Below are 20,719 nucleotides of genomic sequence, written 5' to 3'. Positions count from 1 at the left end.
ATTGTTAGGAATCACACTGAGCCTAACTCCGATTTTTCTGGGTCAGTTTGACATGGATTTCAATGCACTTGGGTGGACCTTGAGTTAGTAAAAAGAAAAGAAAACTGTATCACCAGAGATTCACTTATCTAGCTTTTGCTTTTTGTCCTCTTACTAAAGTTGCTTTGTCTTTTTAAAATTTCAGCCTCTATCATGTACTTGAAAAGTTATGTTCTAGACTACTTAAATAAAACATGGGAATTTAATGTCATGGTCCCAGTTTCTCTGAAATTTTTGCCCACAGTAAAGTGTGGTTTGTGTTACAATATTGCTCATAATGGCCAAGAATTGGAAAGCAGATGAAAGGTCAGTGGCAGGTTAGTAAACAGCTTCACAAAGGTCAATGAATGTTCCAGAGAATGAAGCAACATTCCAGAAAGAATTGTTTTCCTCTTCTGCCTGAAGTAACTACTTATTCTATTAGCTCCTATGATCTTACAAGATTATCCTAAAAAAAAGCAATCCAAAAATTAACATGGAATAATAAAAGACCCTGAATAGCACAATCAATCCTTAGCAGAAAGAACAGGACTGGAGGGATATCAATACCAAACTTTAGACTCTATTACAAAACTATCGTAATCAAAACAGCTTGATACTGGCACAAAAATAGGCCTGAGGACCAATGGACTAGAATTAAGACCCACAGACCTAGGGCCACTGAATCTTCAATAAGGGAGCCAAAAAAATAGGATGGAAGAAAGACAGTCTCTTCTACAAATGGTGCTGGTAGAACTGGTTAAGCACCTGTAGGAAACTGAAGCTGGATCCTCCCTCATATGTCACCCTGCACCAGGATGAATTCCAAATGGAGCAAAGACCTTGAGGTAAAAGCAGATACCCTGAAAAGTTTACAGGAAGGAGTAGGAGATATACTGGCACTTCTTGGCACAAGTTGAAACTTTCTTAATAAAGACCTAGAAACACAACAAATTAAAGGAAGTTTGGACAAATGGGACTGCATTAAACTGCAGAGCTTCTGTATGGCAAAGGACAGAGCTAGCAAGCTACATAGAAAGCCCACAGAGTAGGGGAAGATCTTCACTAGCTATACAACAGATAAGGGCCTCGTATCTAAAATATATCTACAGCTCAAAAAAACTGAATCTCTCAAAAACAAATCCTTAAAGAAACAACCATCCCAATAAAAGGTGAGCTGAAGACTTAAAGAGAGACTTCTCTGAAGAAGAAATAAGAATGGCCTATAGAGACACATGAAGAAATGCTCCACAGCTTTGGCCATAAAAAGAAATGCAAATCAAAACAACTCTAAGATTCTACCTCACTCCAGTTAGAATGGCCAGGATCAAGAAATCTAACAACAACAGATGCTGGAGGGGGTTGGTGGGAGTGTAAACTCGTTCAACCACTATGGAAAGCAGTATGGCGGTTCCTTAAAAGATAAACATAGAGCTCCCCTATGACCCAGCAATCCCACTCCTTGACATTTACCCAATCGTCCAGAAACAAGGACATACTAAAGCCTTTAGCACAACGATGTTCATTGTAGCATTATTTACCATAGTGAAGATATGGAACCAACCCAGATGCCCCTCGGAAGATGAGTGGATCAACAAGATGTGGTGTTTATTATACACAATGGAATTCTATGCTGCCATCAGAAAGAATGACATCACCTCATTCGCAAGGAAATGGAAAGACTTGGGAAAAAATGCTATTAAATGAAGTAAGCCAGACCTAAAGGAACATAGGCCTCTTGGTTTCCCTCATTTGTAATAATTAGTACACATCTAGGATTCTGCTAGCAGAGGATCACAATAGCTCAAAAGCTAAGTACCTATGGTCATATAGAATGAGACTAAAAATGAACCTAGGATATGGATACAAGAGGTTTATCTTTGTGATTGTTGTTCTTTTTTTTTTTTTTTTTTACCAGTCCTGGGCTTAAGCTCAGGGCCTGAGCACTGTCCTTGGATTTTTTTTCTCAAGGCTAGAACTCTACCACTTGAGCCTCAGCACCACTTCTGGCTTTTCCTAAGCATGTGATACCAAGGAATCGAACCCGGGTCTTCGTACATGCTAGGCAAGCACTCTACCACTAGGCCAAACTCCCGGCCCCATGATTGTTGTTCTTAATGTATGTGCAATTACTTGTTTTTTTCTTGTTTTCCTCTTATGGTTAATCTCATGTGGGTAATATAGGTGATGTTGGTACCTGGTATATTTTATATTAATTTATTTGTTTATTTGAAATAAGGAAGGAAGGGGGAAAACAAGATGATTGGGGGGGTGGAGGGAGGGTAAAGGGGACAAAAACATTAAAACAACTAGATTCTGGGAAATAACTACATTGCACTGCCACAGCCTTTACGTAAAATGACATTTCCTGTCAAATGCAAATCAGTGGGAACTATTACATACTTAAGCACCCTTGATTAATAGTTAGGAATCTCCATGACTATAATTGCATACATGTGGATTATGAAAACATTATCTGAAATCAGTTCTGATGTGAAATAGACTCTGGAAAGGGACATTTATATGCCTCCTCTTTTATAACAAAAAGGAGCTTTTTGATCAAGTGGGAAACTTATTAGTAGACGCGTGTGGTGAAACTCGCGGAGTATTTGGCAGATCTCCCAAGCTGAACTTGATTTAACTGTAATATTTATGCATTTTATATTAAAATAATTTTAATACACATCAGACTCCCTCCCTCCTTCCCTCCCTTTCTTCCTCCCCCTCTTACTTGGCTTTTTCACTCAAGACTGATGATAATCTATCACTTCAGCCACAATTGTACTTCTGGCTTTTTGCTGGTTAATTGGAGATAAGAGTCCCATGGATTGGCCTGCTTGGGCAGGCTTCGTTCCAGCTTTGAGCTTCAGATCTCGGCCTCCTGAGTAGCTAGGACTGCAGGCATTAGTTACCAGTGCACGACTTTTTTCCCCCCAACTATTTTAGTGCAAAGACATGTATTATGGAAATGAATTAAACACAGAGTTCCTAATTTTAGGGCAGAGCTGTATGAATGTAAGCAAATGACCTTCCCTCAGACCTTTGTCCTGGGACCATGGTGTCCTGGTTGTGACTGTGAGCAAGGCCTGTGCAGCCCATGGCATTCAGCGTAGATGGAGCAGAGTCGATGTCCCGGGAGATGTTACCAAACATACAGAGAGAAAAATTAGAGTTGAAAAAAATAATTTTGGCAGATGATTCAGAAGGTGAGCGCAGAAAATCTTCATGGAAAATGAGGCCCAAAGAAAGACTGTAGAAGAATGAGGAGCCAGAAAGAATGTAACAACAAGAATGTTTTCTATGTTGGCTGGGCGCAGTGGCTCACGCCTGTAATCCTAGCTACTCAGGAGGCTGAGATCTGAGGATCAAGATCAAAGCCAGCCTGGGCACTAAAGTCTGTGAGACTCTTATCTCCAATTAATTACTATAAAGCTAGAAGTGGGGCTGTGGCTCCAGGGGTAGGGCGGTAGCAGTGGGCTCAAGAGCTCAGGGACAATGCCCAGGCCCAGAGGTAGGGTGGTAGCCTTGAGCTGAAAAGCACATGGACAGTGCCCAGGCCCAGAGTTCAAGCCCCACAACTGACCAAAACACAAAAGAATGTTGTATGTTTAAAGCTTGCCAAAAAGCTTAGTATCTGGAAATCTTCCTGTCAGCTACGAATCAAATGGAACAAATGTCACAATTCCGCTCCTCCATATTGTCCCCTCTCCACATGGATGCACAAACTTTATTACTGTGAGCTTTAGTCATGGAGACCCAGGTCTTGACTTAATCTGGAAGTGAATTGTGGCTCAAGTGGCAGAGAACTAGCCTTGAGCAACAAAGCTCAATGACAACACCCAGGCCCTGAGTTCCAGCCCCAGAACCAGCACAAATGCAACCACACACACACACACACACACACACACACACACATACATCCACACATGCACACATATGCACACGCAGAAAAGAGCAGCAAAGGACCCTTTTGGTGCGAGTACTGTTATCTATGATTACCTGGAGAGTTCCTGGAATCATGCAAGTTGTTCAATAGAAGTAAACAGTTCATGGAATTATGGTTCCGAGGAGAGAAGTGTTAGGCTGGATGGGGAGGGGCTCGTGCCACACTGGGAAACTCTGTCTTCTGAGGAGTCACTTGGAATCCGCCGTGTGAAATGATGGATTTGCTCCTGGACAAAATGGTTGCCTTTCTTGCAGCTCTCACTCAAAGCCAAGCAAAGGAGCCGATGAAGACATCCAGGACTGCTGGAGCACAGCTCCCGGGGTCTGCAATCTGCATTCTTCCAAGAGGGGAGTCAAGCATCACTGCGTTTGCAGCCTCTTTGATCACAGTGTGAGCTCCATATGGAGTTTTCGGTCAGACTTCTAGTTATCCTGTTTTATTTGATCTCTTATTTTTTAGTTGGTTTCTGATGCAGAAAGGCCTTTTTGTGCATTCTTAATGAGAAGTCTTCTGAAGTGTGTGTGTGTGTGTGTGTGTGTGTGTGTGTGTGTGTGTGTGTGCATGTGCATGTGCATGTGTGGTGTGTGCGCTGGTATTGGGGCTTAAACTCAGGGACAACTCGTAGTCAGCTTGTTTGCTGACGGATAAGCACCCTACCACTTGAACCAGCTCCACTTCTGCTTTTTGCTAATTCATTGTAAATAAGAATCTCTCTGGTTTGTCTTTCCTGGATGGCTTTGAACTGCAATCCTCAAATCTCAGCTACATGAGTAGCGAGGCTGGCTTATAGGTGTAAGTCACTGGTGTGCAGCCAGAAGTACTTTTTTATTTTAGTATTTCCAATGCAGCGTACAGACACATGCTAGAGATAGCTGTAATATCACTTCCTGCTTCTGTATTACTTGTGGAAACTATTGCTAAGCATCTTTGAAGAAATGTTAGGAGTGGAGGAGAGGTGAGGCCAGGATGGGAAAAAAGTAGGAGAAAAGGAGGGAAGGGGTGACAGTGTTCAAAAAGAAATGTGCGCATCACCTGACTTATGTAAGTGTAACCTCTCTGTACCTCACCTTTACAATACAATTTCAATTCCACAAAAGGAAATGTTTAGGAGCTGAATGCTGGTGGCTCATGCCTCTACTTCTTGCTAATGAGGAGACTGAGATCTGAGAATGTCCACTTAGTGCCAGCCTGGGCAGGAAAGCCTGCGATGCTCTTATTTCCAATTAACTACCAGAAAACTGGAAGTGGTACTGTGGCTCAAAGTGGTAGAGTGCTAGTCTTGAGCAAAAGAGCTCGGTGACAGTACCCATGACTTCCGTTCAAGCCCCATGAACAATGAAGAAAAGAGAGAGAGAGAGAGAAAGAAAGAAAAAAAGAAAGAAAGAAAGAAAGAAGGAAAGAAGGAAAGAAAGAGAAAGACAGACTCAGAGACGGGGTTGCGTCCTTGTTATGAGCTGTCCGAACAAGGTAGCTTGTCAGGTAGCTTCCGTGATAAGAAGTGTGTGTGTGTGTGTGTGTGTGTGTGTGTGTGTGTGTGTGTGTGTGTGTGTATTTTAAATGGCTCACAATTCTAGAGAAAGCTTCGTTTAGGACATCAGCATTGTTGGACTTTCTTCCTGACTTTCAGAGGTCCACACTTTCTTGCTGTATCCTCACATGGTAGAGAGACAGAGAGACAGAGACAGAGACAGAAAGAGACACACAGAGAAACAGAGAATGAGCCGTGTGTTTTCTACTCATTTCATTGTAAGGGCCCCACCCTCACAAACTCACTCATACCTAGTTACTCTCCATGGCTCTGTTTCTGTGTCTACAGATGATAACACAAGCCTGCTGAGACTTCAACACCCGAATTTGAGGAGGACACAGACTGCAGTCCCTCCAGTTCCGGCCTCCTGTAAAGCCTTCTTGTTTTGACCTTCCTTAGCTGTAAAATGAATGCAATTAATAAGTCACCTGGAGGGCTGTTTTGAAAATTAGAAATGGCACATGTAAAATCACTGCGAGAATGCCTGGGCCGTGAAGGGAGCACAAGTACGAACTATAATTGCTAGCTGGTAAGTCTGTTGAAGTCTTAACAAAAAGGCAGCTGGAAGCTGATATCTGCATCCCCAAGTGCTACAATTTGGTTTTGTGATTGTACACGGTGTCTTTCGTTTCCTGGAGAGATTGCCTTCGGGGAGGGTGGTCAAGGACGCTGTCGCCGTTCTGGACCCCACGGCGAGGGGCTGTGGTTTTTTTCCAGCAGGTTTCAGCAGAGTGTCATTAGTAAGGTTCGATTTATGAGGTCTGCTTCCATTTTCTCTCTTCTTTTTGAGGATCGTTTGAAGGGACATTTATTTAGTTAGTGTTGACATTTTCGCAGGGTACTTGCTGGTGTTTCAGTTGTGTCTGGGCTCCGGTGCATGAGTCAGTCCTCCCCATCAGAACGCACTTCCAACCTGCTGGGCGTGGAGGCGCTGGCGTGAGAGACGGGCCAGGTGGTGCCCGTCCTGTCTCCTGGGCTGTGGCCTCTTTCCCAGCCCAGGCTGGTGCTGTGCATGCACTTTCCTTCACCCACGGCCGTGGAAGTGAACGCAGGCCCGTGTGCGGGGTTTGGTTGCACAGGTGGCCATGGCGGCTTTTTACAGCATAGCTATTAATCCTGCCATCTCTCACTCACATTTCCTGTGCCTTGGCAGACTGTCACCCAACATGAGAAGAAACCCTTGTGCCTTAGGTTTACGTCGTGGAAGAATCGTTTGAATCCTTTAATGTAACATTTCCTCTTTGGATAAAGTTTTGGATTGCTGTAGTTACTACTCCAGAGGCCAACAGATTCACTTCCCCATCTAGTCTACAGTCTGAACTGCCAGTATTTATATTATGCCTTGTGCCCACTCCCCTCTTCAGGGGATTTACTGCGTTAGAGTTTCACCTGTGTCAAATGGGAATCAGAGCTATTGTGTGGAAGGTGTGGCCATATTGTTTATTCGCTTGATTGGCAGGGAAATGTATAGAGGGGTTGCAGTTACTTTCATAAGGTGGAGAGTACATTAATGCTTGAACATTGTTTCCCCTTCCCATGTTTTTCTCCGACTTTCCCTCCCCCCTCCCAAGTTGTAAAGTTCATTTCCAACATATTGTCATGTGACTATCACTGTTACACTTGGCCATATTTTTTGCTCGAATATATCAATGCCAATGATCCTGGGAACTGTCTGCAGTGAAGCAATGTCACAAGCATGCTGTGGGTGCCAGAAAGCTTTTCCAACAATCACCGTCAGCTCTTGACGTCTAATCAAGCAGTGTCACAAGCATGATTTCAGTACCACTGAGCTTTCCCAACAATTTCCATCAGCTCTTGACGTCCAAGAAAAGAATTACCCAATTCTAATGGACAAGAAACTAGTTGGTTATTTTAAAGTTATGGGAAAGAGAGTGGGGGAAAGGGGAGAACAGAGGAAGGAAGAGGGAGGAGAAGGACTGGGAAAGGAAGAAGGGAAGGATGGGATGGGAAGGGGAGGGGACACTGTCTTGATGGTGTTGATTTCATAGATCTCAGTGGAGTCAGAACAGGCAGAGGTACAAATGTCTCCTACGTCAAGTCAGCTCTTACAATGCCTACTCAAATGCTGCCTTTGTGCCTGGCAGGGCTCGGTGTGGAGGCCTGATGGTGAAGAATCATCAAGCCAGTCTCCTGGCTCAGCACAGAGCCCACTGTCCACTGGTGGGGAGATGTCAGCCACAGGGAACACGACAGGGAGGGAGAAAGCAACATTTAAGAGAGCACATACATTCACCATTTTGTGAAAAGAAGTCTCGCGATATTTCTGGAAAGTGTTAATTGGATAGGTATGGGCTCGTGCCTGTAATCCCAGTTACCCCAGAGAGAACAATAACAGGGATTGTAGTTCAAGGCGGAACAAGGTAAAAGATTAGCATGGCTCTGCGTCCATCCGTGAGTCAGGCTTGGTGGCATGAATCTGTAATCTCAGCTCCTCAGGAGAGAGATGTAGTGGGGGATCATTATCAAGGCTGTCTGGGCAAAAATGGAGATACTACCCGAAAAATAAAGCAACAAGAGAGCTGGTGGGAGTGTGTGGCTCGCAGTGTGTGTGGCAAACAGGAGGTCCAGAGTTCAATGAAATATTTATCAGTGAGCGCCTCGATCAAGAGCAGATTAGGCCTCGCCTAACTAAATAAATAGTGCTGTTTCCCTGTGCTATCCCCGTTGCTTTGCTGAGTGTTTTCTGTGGGTTCACCCGGGGCTCCGCAGTGGACTTCACCCCTGGCTTACAGACGAGGGTGCAGGCTTAGCGGTAGAGTTATTTGCTCAGGTGGCAGCCAGGGTCTGAGCCATCTGGCAGGCACAGAGGGGAGAAGGGAAGAGGAGAAGCCGGCAAGGCGGCCTTTGAAGGCAGTGGGAAAAGAGTAGGGACTGACTGCCTTTCCTCCACACAGGGATTTCCCGGCTGTAGGCAGGTCAGCTTTGCCACACTCTTCAATTTCCCCTCTTGTGTTGGAACGGAAAATACAGAGCACAAATCCAAATAAGAGCTGAGGGGTCTCCCCTTCATTTGCCAGCTCTGCACGTGTGGGCCACCCATGGAGGAGCCACAGGCCACAGGCTTCACGTGTGTTTTGTTTTTAAATTTGGAGACAGGTTTACAGGATGCAGTTCAGAGAACTCACCATCCTCCGGCCTCAGTCTCCCAAAGGCGGGAACCTCACTTGAACACACTCGTTTGCTTTTGCCTGGTACCGTCTCTTTCTCCATTCTGTATGATTCTGGTTTGAAAGGGAAACTGCCAGGAGTCCTGAGCCAGGCTACTCTCCCACCCATCTCACCAGGCCGCCTTTAAACAGAAATCCATCAGAGCGGGGCCTTCGAGGTAAGTAAAGTCACCAGTCCCTCGGCAGGAGCTCTGTACCAATGAACGGCGACCATAGCTCATTACAATGACTCTTGGAGCTTGTGTTCTAGTGGTTGTTGATGAGGCCAGAATAATGTCAAAAAGAGCAGGAGTTTTCTGTTGAAAGAGATGTCTACGTTCCTCAGGTAAGAAGACTCCGTTTGCAGTTTGAAACAACACAATGAAGCGTAAGCTATCCTGAGTCATGGCGTAAGAGATCAGTAAGACCCACGATGCTCTGGTTGCTTAATTATTCAGATAGAAAACACAAAGAAAGGGCCAGGTGCCCACCCCACCTCCACCCCACCGCCCAGCCACACAAAGAAATGTCCATCCTTTCAGGTGGACCTTTCCCCCTCCCTCCCTTCCCTCTCCCTTCCCTCCCTCAGCTCGCTCTCTCTTTCTCTCCTCTCTCTCCCTCTCTCTTTCTTTTCAATTTTTTTTTAATTAGTCCTGGGCCTTCAGCTCAGGGCCTGAGCACTGTCCTTGGACTTTCTCAAGGCTAGAGCTCTATCACTCGAGCCTCAGCACCACTTCTGGCTTCGTGCATGTGAGGCAAGCATTCTACTACTAGGCCAAACTCCCTACCCCTCTTTCTTTTTGTGCTGGTTTTAGTCCTTGAACTCAAGGCCTTGTGCTGTCTTTTAGCTCTGTCACCCAAGGATAGTGTACTACCACTTGGGCTACACCTCCAGGTTCTAGCTCCTTGCAGGTTAATTGGAGCTAAAGAGTCTCATGGACTTTACAGGTGTGCCACATGCTGGTACTGGAGTTGAACTCAGGGCCTTGAATTCTCACTCCACGTTTTCACTCCTGGCTGTTGCTTTACCATTTGAGCCACATCTCCAGTCCTACCTTTTTCTGATTAATTGGAAATAAGAGTCTCATAGAATTTTCTTCCTGGACTGGTGTAGAACTTGGATCCTCAGATCTCAGCCACTTTAGAGCTAGGATTCTAGGCGGAGGCCACTGGCATCTGGCTGAACTTTCCTTTTCCTAAAGAAATCTGTAAGTGCACGTGTAGATTACTTCTCCAGGTACAGTGGCTGTCACATGCGATTTGCTAGTCTGGACTCATCCAGCACTGTTCTGTATTGGATGTAATCGGGCATGGGCAGCTTCTGCCTGCGCTGAGGTAAGCTGGCGCAGTGCAGAGGTGTCCAGGTGGATTGTACTGAAGAAGAGAAATGCTGGCAGGGAAAAATAGCTGTGTGGTGTGGCTGGTTGGGTGGCTGGCTTGGAGACCATATGGGGACATATAATTAAAAGAACCACAGCAAAGTGACTGTAGCAAAAAAGCAGCATTAAAGAGAAGGAGCTGGTAGGGATAATTAAACACCACAAGGCCAAAAGGCAAAATAGAAACTGGCCCAGGAAATATGGAAACAAAAAGAGGACAGGAAGGATAAACTATGTAAGCCTGGTTATAGGTAAGCCAATACGGAAGAGAAAATGGAGTTGAAAATGGGTTGAAGTCCATCCGGGAAGATTGAAGAAAGAGGGGAGGAGTGGGGAGGAAGGTGGGAGAGGACAGAAAGGAAGTAACAGAGGCCTCAGAGCAAAGAGGCTCCATTGCTGGGAGGACAGAAGGGAGGCAAGGCCTGCCTTGAATCCTCACTTCTTTTTATTTTTATTTTTATTTATTTTTAATTAATTAATTAATTTTTTGCCAGTCCTGGGCCTCAGCTCAGGGCCTGAGCACTGTCCTTGGACTTTCTCAGGGCTAGAGCTCTACCACTTGAGCCTCAGCACCACTTCCGGCTTTTTTCTGTGTATGTGGTACCGAGGAATCGAACACGGGTCTTTGCGCATGCTAGGCAAGCACTTTAACCACTAGGCCAAACTCCCGGCCAATTCTCTTTATTTTTATGTTTTTTAATTTTGATTTTACTGTCAGGGTGATGTGTAGAGTGGTTAGTTACATTCATAAAGTAGTGAGTACATTACTTCTCAAACGTTGTTACCCCCTTCCATGTTCTCCCCCTTTCCCTACTTCTCTCCCCTCCCAAGTTGTAAAGTTCATTTCCAACATGCTGCCTTATGAATGTCCCTACACACTGCTCCACCCTTTGTCCTTTGTCTCATCTTTTTAATTTTTTTATTGTTATGATAGAAGTGATATATAGAGGGATTACAATGACATGAGTCAGGTAATAAGCACATTTCCTTTCGTGCAGTATCTTCTGTTCCCTCATTCTCGCCCAGTCCCGCCTTCCCGTCTCCACCCCTGAGTTGTATAGTTGACTTTCTTCTGTGTCCTGTGAGCTGTGCTTTTCTCCTTGAGTTCTGTGCCCCGCCAAAGACATACCCATGAATACCCCATATACAAAGAGAAGAAGACAGAATCATCAAAAACTAAAAACTAAAAAAAAGTCTTTTGTTTCCAGATCTTGGAGCTTCTTTCATTATGTTTATTATTTTATGTAAATATGAAGAGGTGCTTAGGCCTTGCACCTTTGTGATTCTCTCCAAAGACTGTCTTCTTTTGGTCTCACTGTATGTGGATACCTAGAATTGTGTATCATTTGTCATATCCTGGTGTGTTTTAGATCTAACTTCTGCATATCAGAGATAATATGTGCCGGTTGTCTCTCTGAGCTTGGCTTATCTCACTTAACATGACTTGTTGTAGTTCCACCCATATCCGTACAATTGACATTATTTTATTCTTTCTAATGGCTGTATAAAATTCCATTGTGTAGAGGCACTACATTCAGGTTCTCACTTCTTGACTTGGTGCTGGTTTGGTTCTTGGTAACAACAGATCTAGCAATGATAGTAACTCATTTCAGGGTTTCTCCATTTAACCATGGATTCCAAAGGGGAAGCCTCATAAAAACAAATGGGAGACTGGCAGTTTCAGAATATGTCACTTAGCAATGGCTTGTGAGCTATTATTGTGCATTTTTTTCATTTTTGGCTAACATTGTTTGCTTTTTTTTGGGTGTCCAAATAAGGAACCTTGCAAGGGCCTGTAACGCAACTTGAAAAAAATTATCTTTTTTTTTTTTTTTTTTTTGCCAGTCCTGGGCACTGTTCTTGAGCCTTCTCAAGGCTGGTACTCTACCACTTGAGCCACAGCACCACTTTCGGCTTTTTCTGTATTTGTGGTACCCAGGAATTGAACCCAGGGATTTGTGCATGCTAGGCAAGCACTTTACCCCTAAGCCACACTCCTGGCCTGAAAAATGAGTCACCATTCAGTAGAAACTTGTGAATAAAATGCGAACTTTGACTTTGCCTTTGTAAGGAATTACACTACTTAGATTTCCCTGGAATCTACTGCATGTTGCTTAGTACATTTGTATACACTTGCATACATCCAACGTATTTATGTATATAAGCTAAATCCAGCTTCCACTTGTGTCCTTTGTCTCTTTGTGTCTGACTTACTTTACTTACGATAAATTTTCCAGGTCTTTCCATTTCTTTTCAAATGGCACACTATCATTCGTCCTCTGAGGGGCATCTGGGCTGAAGGCCTTGGCTATGGCAACCAGTACTGCCATGAACATGGTTCTGCTGGTGGCTTTTCTGTCTCCTGGTTCCCTCCCCTCTCCCGTGCCTTTACCTATGAGCCCTTTCGCACTTTGCTGGCTGGTGTGTTGTCCGGCTACAAAGTACATCCAAGAAGACACTGACTTTGGATTTGAATATGATGGCTTTTGCTACTTACAAGTACCAAAGCATTATTAGATCTTCAGATCGATGGGTTGAATGTTCTGAGAGTTGGGGGAGCATGGAAGTGAGAAGAAGTTTGTGTTTCAGAGCTGATTTTTCTCCCATTATTTCTTTTCTCAAGGATTTCGTTTTGTTTTGTGTCCTCTGTGGCAGTATCCACAAATGTGTGATACTGTTGCTGTGTCTCATTGCGTGTGATGCGGATTGGAAGTGTTTACACAACTGCACGTATAAATCACTTCTGGTTTGCATGGCATGTGCTGTCCTCAACACCCAACAAGGTCATTGCCAAGGCTGTATTCTCTGGGGAGGGACGGCTGTGGACAGGACGCCACCTCCCCTGCCACCCAGCTGTCCTGACAGGAACCATCCACAAAGAATGCAGCCACCATGGGTCACAGCCAGGGAGGAAGTCAGGGAGAGGACGACGCTTGCTTTGGCACAGGCCAAATGCCAGTCTGAGGAAAGCGACTCAGCATTTAGTTCATCGGGAGAGATGTGTGAGGGCACAGAGGGGGCTTATTTCTGCAAGACTGAGTCCATGCTGTTTTCCGCAGCTCTGCATCCATGTGTTTTGTGGTGGCCAGCAGTGATCGCTCTCATTTTCCACACCTCCTTTTTCCTGGCATGCTTCCTGGTGCCTGCCTCTTCTTGGTCCCCCACTCCAGGTCTGAATTCTTCAGGGATGGGGTCACAGGAGAAGGGCCATGTCAATAGATATTGAGGCAGGAGGCTAACAAACAGATACATTCTTCCAAAGGATGCTGTCTTGGTAGTAGACTTTCTCAATATTCCTTTATTTTTTTGGTGAAATAGGAGAAAAATGTTATTTCAAGTCAGATGCTGGTGGCTCTTGGACTAGAATCCCAGCAACCCAGGAGGCTGAGATTTGAGATTCTTGTCTCCAGTTGCCCGGCAAAATGCTGGAAGTGGAGGCATTGCTCAAATGGTTGAGCTTCAACTGTGAGTGACAAAGCCAAGTGAGAACACTGAGACCATGAGTTCAATTCCCAATATGGACAAACACAAGCAAATCAAACCAAAGGCAAAAGATTTCATTAACCAGCCTTGCTGTCCTCTAAGGGGGGCCCTCCTCTTCTTTGGGTGGGAACCCAGTAGGCTTTTGTGGTAGTAGTGGGGTTGGAACTCAGGGTCTTGTGCATCCTTGACCTTTTCTCGGTCAGTCCCTGCCTGCATGGGGTCTCACTTGTGGCTCAGGTGGGTCTGATCTACAGTCTTCCCTTTGTGGCTGGGAAGGAAGGTGCATGCTGGTGAGCCTGCCCCTGTGCTTTCCTTACAGCTTGGGGTGACAGCCACTGACCAAGAGAGCGCTTGTGCCTTGACTGGCCTTGAATCAAGATCCTGCGGTCACCACCTCACAAGTGGCAAAGACCCAGGCTTGAGCCACCCTTTCTGGCTCTTGAGTGGGAAACACTTCTAGTCTCACCTGCCTGGTGAGGAGGGCCCGGGGCTGCCTGGGGCACAGTGGGAGGGAGTTTCAGGGATGCTTTAGTGTGGTCTGAGAGGTGCCCCTCCTGCCAGGGACCTGGATGTGACCACATGGGACACTGCCTGGAGCCTGCAGACGGGCCTGGGGCAGCCTGAGCATTGGTGTGGACGAGATGACACTTCTGGCTTTGCTTTCAGATCAGCACCCTCTGCATCATGTGGGGCTCTGGCTGTGAGGTGTGCCAGGCCCTGCCCAGGCCAGGGAGCCCTCCAGTGTTTCACAGGAATGCTGGGAGGGGCGCAGGGGTGATGGTGGAACATCACATAAGAGCAGTGAAAAGATGATTCCCCCTGCACCCCCAAATCCTGACATCCAGTGTTTAAGTGCTGGTATTGGGCCTTGAACTTGGTGTCTCTCACCCTTGCTCAGGTATTTTGCTCAACGATAGTGCTCTTTCACTTGAGCCACAGTTGCATTTCCTGCATGGTTTGATTGACTGATCGGTGATCCTGGGAGTTTGAACTCTGGGTGGGATATCCTTTTGCATAAGACTAGTGCTCTAGTACTAGAGTCACAGCTCCACGTCTGGCTTTCTTTTTCCTGTGAATAATTGGCGATAAGAATTTCACAGACTTTCCTGCCCCAGCTGGACTTCGAACCATGATCCTCAGATCTTAGCTTCCTGGGTCGCTAGGATTACCGATTTGAGCCACCAGCTCCTGGCTGTTTCTCCTTTGCGAGGCCCTGTTGGATTCTGAAGCCGAAGCTGTGTTTGTAGTGTGTGGGGAGGGTGGGGTCTGCGGGGTTCTCTTGCCTCTGACTTCCTCTCCTTTGGTTTGGGGCTCCGGACAGCTTTGTTTTCCTGCGTGGAGAACACCTGTGGGCCTGTCCTCAAGTGTTCATCCTCTCCCTCCCACCTTTTCCTCTCACGTCCCTCTTACCTGTTCTCCATCTTAAAATGATTTTAGTAGTATGTATTCTGTTCTAATCAAAAGCCATGTGGAGACCTGGCCCCCTGTTCTGGCTGGCTAAGCCTATGCCCTGCCTAGCTCATCTGGAAGATTACAGATTGACTACAAACATTTTCTCAGTGCTCCCAATTTTTGCTTTTGCCTTCCTTTGTATTTTAGAACAACCGATCTGAAATGTCCATTTCTCCATGACAGGAGACCCTGACTGCTTGTCTCAAGAACAACATTTTATTTCAAGTACACTAGATATTTGTTGAAGGAAACAAGATCATCAGGCCACTCAGGAGGCTGAGCTCTGAGGATCAAGGGTCTAAGCCAGCCTGGGCAGGAAAGTGTGAGACTTATCTCAATTAAACAGCACCAGCCTTGACAAAAGCACAAAAATCAAACAAAAGATCAAGCATGTGCAGATTTCTATTTGGCACATCTTTGTCTTCCTCCGTTTAGTTCCCAGTTGCTTCTTTCAGAAGGACATTGTTCTGCTATCAAAGCTTAGATGTATCACAGTCAAGTACGGGGATCAATTCCCAGGAGACTCACGGGGTCACCAGTGCCAGTGAGAGAGGGTGAAAGGGGCGGGCTCAGTTTCAGAGGGGTAGAACAAATGCCAGGCTTTGAAATCTTCTCACCTGAGGAGGCATGGCTGCTGAATCCATGGCCTGTCCCTCTGCTGAAATGACTCTTAGTCAAGTGCTCACACTTTTAGTTCACATTCACTGGGTACCTGGGGTCCTCAAACCCTAGCCCCTGAATAAGAGGTGTGAGCCACTGGTTCCTAGCTCTATTTGAGTTTCTCTCTCTCTCTCTCTCTCTCTCTCTCTCTCTCTCTCTCTCTCTCTCTCTCTCTCTCTCTCTCTCTCTCACACACACACACACACAAAGGTTTGTGACAGACAGCTTGGCTCAGCCTGAGTAATTTCTGAATGGATTTTGTTGTTGTTGTTGTTTAGCCAGTCCTGGGGCTTGAACTCAAGGCCTGGGCACTGTCCCTGAGCTTCCACCACTTGAGCAATAGTGCTTCCAGCTTTTCCTGTGTATGTGGTACCGAGGAATCATGCATGCTAGGGTTTCAAGCATGCTAGGCAAGCACTCGACTGCTAAACCACACTCCCATCCTGCAGTGAAATATTTCTCCTCCTTTATTCCCTGATGGAAGAGGGCGCTCAGTGTGTGTAAATGTGGAAAAGCACCTCATAAAAAGCTCTCTGGGCCCCGCGCCGTCTCCCCTGATGGGAGCAGAAAGCTAAGTCTCAGTAAATAATTTAGTCTGAAGGTGGAAAAGCAGGTCTGTTAGGGGAGCAATTTTTATTTATAAATGATACTAGAGGCGTCCTTTATGAAATTAGTCTTTATGTTCATTAATTCTTATTGTTTTCTGTTGTGTGGGGTCCTCAGAATCAAGGACTTGTACTCTGAGAAAGGGATCCAGACTCTAGGAACTGTGTTTATTATTTCTGGTTTAAGCTTTTTGATGTTTTCCAATGGCATAGATGATTTAAAAATTAAAATCATCTAGTTTTCTAATCTGGTTTCATAATTCTGTGAAGAAACCAGATACTAGGTAGGTTTTCAAGGTGTTCTTGTTTAATAAAAGGAAACAATTATCTGAAGGGGCAGCTTTTTGTATTAGCTAGTGACCTTTGTGTACTAGTCTTTGAACACTTAAAAAACACATCCTAATCCTCAGGAGCCAGGAAGGGCTTGCTACAGAAGGGGCTTACTGGGCGGCCAGTCTTCCGGGGCTCCGAGACTCGCCTGGGGCCCGAGGGCGCTCGGGGACTCGCCTGGGGCCCGTGGGCGCTCGGGGGACTCGCGTGGGGCTGTGGGCGCTCTGGGGGACTCGCGTGGGGCCCGTGGGCGCTCGGGGACTCGCGTGGGGCCCGTGGATGCTCGGGGACTCGCGTGGGGTCCGTGGGCAGCTTCTGGCGCGTGGCCTCTCACGGCCGTGTGGCTCAGAGCAGGAGCGCGGGCCGCGTCTGGATGGGCCGGGGAGCAGCTTGCGCCTGGGCGAGGACGCGCGTGGCAGGGGCCTCCCTCCGCCCCCCCCCCCCCCCGCCTCCTCCCTCCCCTGTCCTCCCTCCCTTGTCCCCCGTCCCCCTCCTCCCCCTCCCCTGTCCTCCCTCTTCCCCCCTCCCCGTCCCCCTCCTCCCCCTCCCCCGTCCTCCCTTCCTTGTCCCCCCCCCCCCTTCATTAGAACCCTGCACCTTTCCGATGTTTACTGAGCAGGGCAGCTCAAGCCCCGCGTCTGGGGAGAAGCGCGGTCTGCTGAAGCCCCTGCGCGGCCCCAGGCCCCCTCCGGAGAAGCTGCTTCCAGGCGGGCCTGGGCCCGGCGGCTCACACCCGCACCCCAGGACTCGCTCTGGGCTCACACCCGCACCCCAGGACTCGCTCTGGGCCCACACCTCTCACACCTCGGTGGGTGCGTTCACTCGCCCCCCCCCCCCCCCCGCAGCCTTCATCTCTCTGCCGGCTCCAGTACCTCCACGGAGCCCCTGGTTCCCGTCCTCCAGCCAGCCGGCGCCACAGCCCTGCGGCCTCCAAGACTAGGCGGAATGCGCGGCTCAACTGCGGTCTGCACGCGTGGATCTCTGCCGGGTTCTCGTGGAGGAGACCCAAGACAGAGCCCTCCCCCTCCTCCGTCCCTCCCTCCCTCCCCCTTCCCTCCCTCCCTCCCCTCTCCCCCCCTCTCTCCCTCCCTCCCCTGTCCCTCCCTCCCCCCTCCCTCCCCCCCTCTCCCCCTCCCCCTCCCTCCTTTAGCGCTTTCCCTGAACTTTTGCGTTCAAGGCTAGCATTCTACCACTTTGAGCCACAGTTCTACTTTTTAGTGATAAGAGTTGCTTGGACTTTTCTGCCTGGCTGGCTTTGAACTGCAGTCCTGAGATCTCAGCCTCCTGAGTAGCTAGGATTACAGGCCTGAGCACTGTTGACTGGCCCTCTCCCTCCCTTCCTCCCTCCCTCCCTTCCTCCCTCCCTCCCTTCCTCCCTCCCTCCCTTCCTCCCTTTCCTTCTCCTCCCTCCCTCCCTTCCTCCCTTCCTCCCCTCCTCCCTTTCCTTCTCCTTCCTTCCCCCCCCTCTCTTTTTTTTGCCAGTTCTCTGGCTTGAACTCAGGGTCTGGGTACTATCCTGGAGCTTTTTCTCTCAAGGCTACCACCCTGTCACTTGAGCCACAGCTTCACCTCTGAATATACTTCCATAGGAAGGCATTAGCTGGTGTTGATTGATGCTAAGGAGCAGCACACTCGGTAGTGGTTCCGGTGGAAACTCTATGCCATGTGTCATTTATCACAACAACAGGGCTGGTGAGTTGGGAGGTCGCGCAGGCTCCCATTCCAGAGGCAAGCTGCCAGGTATTGGCTCTTCCAGCTTCCCTCATGGGCGTCTCAGAGCCCCCTTTACCCAGCCCAGGGTGAGAAAATGGATCACCTGTTCTTTGTTCTTTGTTCTTTTTTTTTCCAGCGGTGAGGAGGGAAGTAAGAGCATTTCACCGCAGGGGCTGTCTGCCTTACTAGGCTGGACTTAGGTCTCTCCAGGATTCCTTTTACATCGTGGGGAGTGAGAGTGTTTGTTTCTTGATTGGGGCTTTTCTGACCTGATAAAGCTCAATAATCCCCTGTGGGGATCGGTTCAGCCCATCCACTCCAGGCACTTAGTATTTCCTTTGCTCTGCTTGGGGACTTAGCCTTAATTCTAGGAAAAGATGATCTTATCTGACATTCTGTTACATGAGTTTGTGTTGAAATATTGATGCACAATATATGAAATTTCACTAGAAGTATGGAGAAATAGATACAGGAATGTAAAAGGTTCTCCCATCACCTGGCCTTTTAAGAAATGAGAGGAAGAACAAGGCAGCTATCTGGATGAGCACCTGTGTGTATGTGTGTGTGTGTGTGTGTGTGTGCGCGTGTGTGCGTGTGTGCATTCACTCTTTGTGCATTGAATGCACTGTCCAGCTATAATCCCAGGCTCACAGGTGCCCTCAGCTTCGGATAATACAAGTGGGGCAGGGACCACGCCTGTAATCCTAGCATCTTCAGAGGCTGAGACCTGAGAATCCTGGACAAGAAAGTGCCCAAGGCTCTGAAATCAGGGCCAGGCCATAGTGCTGGAGGGATCAGGAGAGGCCCTGGGGCCCTCGGGTCCCCACAGCCCTCACCCCCCACCCTGACCCAGGGCCCCACCTGGGCCTTAGTGGGGAGACACAGGCACGAGGCCCCCATGACCATGGTAGCACTGTTGATAACCACCCTGAGGTGCCCAGCGCTGCACCAGCCTGGCCCCGAGACACTGTGTGGTAAGGCCAGCCTGACCCCACGCAGGGCCGCGTGTGGAAAGCAGTTCTGAAGGGTACTAGGAGAGCTCAACCAGCTGTGTGCCATTTTTAGAATACGACTTTAATCCTCTATTTTGAGAAGACATTTTCTTCAGTTTCCAGTTGGTCAGCATTCCTGATAGACAGTCAGCTCACAGCAGGTTACCTGGGCAGGGCAGGGGAAGGGAGGGGGGAGGACGGGAGGAGAGGGGAAGAGGGGAAGAAGCACAGTGGCTCTGTGATGTTGGGTAGGAATGCAGCCCTTTCTAAGGCAAGCAGCTTTCTTTCCATGGAAGATGACATTGTCTCCTGGCAAACCCCAGCTGGGATTTCTTTCTGCCTTCCTGAGAGGCTGTAAGGAATTATCAGAGCAGAAACGTTTGATATTCAAGGGACTTGCTGGTAGACGTGTGTGTGCTCTGATGAAAGGCTCCCGTCTAAGTGGATGAGAGTTTGATGAGACAGTAACTTTCAGCAGAGGAAAAACTTTGCCCTGTGTGCTGGGGTGGTGGGTTTGTCATTCAGGGAAGTAGTCTATATGTTACACAGGAATCTGTGTGCAAGATACAGAGAAGCCACATTCTGAGAGAGCAAATCCAGAGTCTTTATTAGAAAGCCAGACACTGCAGGTGGATTCAGGGCTTCAGAAGACTTGCAACCTCGGATACATGTAACACGATTAGGAAACAGAGCCACGAGGGTAGCAGAGTAAAGAGAGCAGAAAAACAATCTCAACAAAGCAGATCAACTCCAGTGGAAAGCTGAAGTGGGATGCTGTGGTGACCTGAGGAGAGCAGGAGCCCTGAGGCATGTCACAAAATGGTGGTTGAGCTAGCCAGGGCCTAAATAGGGCCACGGTCCACAGGCAGAGTCACAGGAAGCTGGAGAGTCTCCAGAGCTCACAGCACATGACTGGCAGGTCTAGTAACCTATTGTTCAAGTCCCTGCCCCTGCCTGTAGGAATCCAGGCACGCCCATCACTTTGGGGGACGGGGGTTCACCTTCCACCACCATGCTGACAAGATGGCACCAGTTAAACCCAATTCCCTATCATCTATTGGTTAGACCCAGTATCCTTATTATTTTGAGCATAGAAGTTAATGTGATAGACAGATCTTTCTTTTTAAATTTAAATTTAATTTAGTTTAATTTAATCTTATATTGGATTTTTCTTTTTTGTGCCAGTCAGTCTGGAGCTTGATCTCAGGGCCTGGACCCTGTCCCTGAGTGTTTGCCCTCAAGGCTGGTATGGACTTTACCACTTGAACAGCATCTCCACTTCTGACATTTGGTGGTTAATTGGTGATAACTGTCTCATGGATTTGTCTACTGGTTCAGCTTTGAATTTTGATCCACAGATCTCAGCGTCCTGCATGGCTCTAGGATTACAGGTGTGAGCCACCAGTGCTTGGCTTCTGCCTGTTTTTCTCTTCCTTTAGAATGGAT

At 47.5% G+C, this 20,719-nt stretch overlaps 1 long non-coding RNA gene across 2 annotated transcripts in view; it reads left to right on the top strand.

Annotated features, from left to right (window-relative positions):
• Positions 1–20,719, top strand: part of LOC150058599 (uncharacterized) — a 40,903-nt gene that overhangs the window by 1,661 nt on the left and 18,523 nt on the right. For both annotated transcript variants that reach the window (XR_016536897.1, XR_016536896.1), the window contains exons 2-3: positions 4,219–4,354; positions 5,781–6,021. This is a non-coding gene — a long non-coding RNA (uncharacterized LOC150058599). The remainder of the gene's footprint in view (positions 1–4,218; positions 4,355–5,780; positions 6,022–20,719) is intronic.

The sequence above is a fragment of the Megascapheus bottae genome, chromosome 10, assembly GCF_031878675.1.
Source record: "Megascapheus bottae isolate mThoBot1 chromosome 10, mThoBot2.hap1, whole genome shotgun sequence".
In the NCBI taxonomy this organism is placed as follows: Eukaryota; Metazoa; Chordata; class Mammalia; order Rodentia; family Geomyidae; genus Megascapheus; species Megascapheus bottae.
The sequence above is the reverse complement of the archived record's forward strand: the minus strand, read 5'-3'. Positions and strand labels throughout refer to the sequence as shown.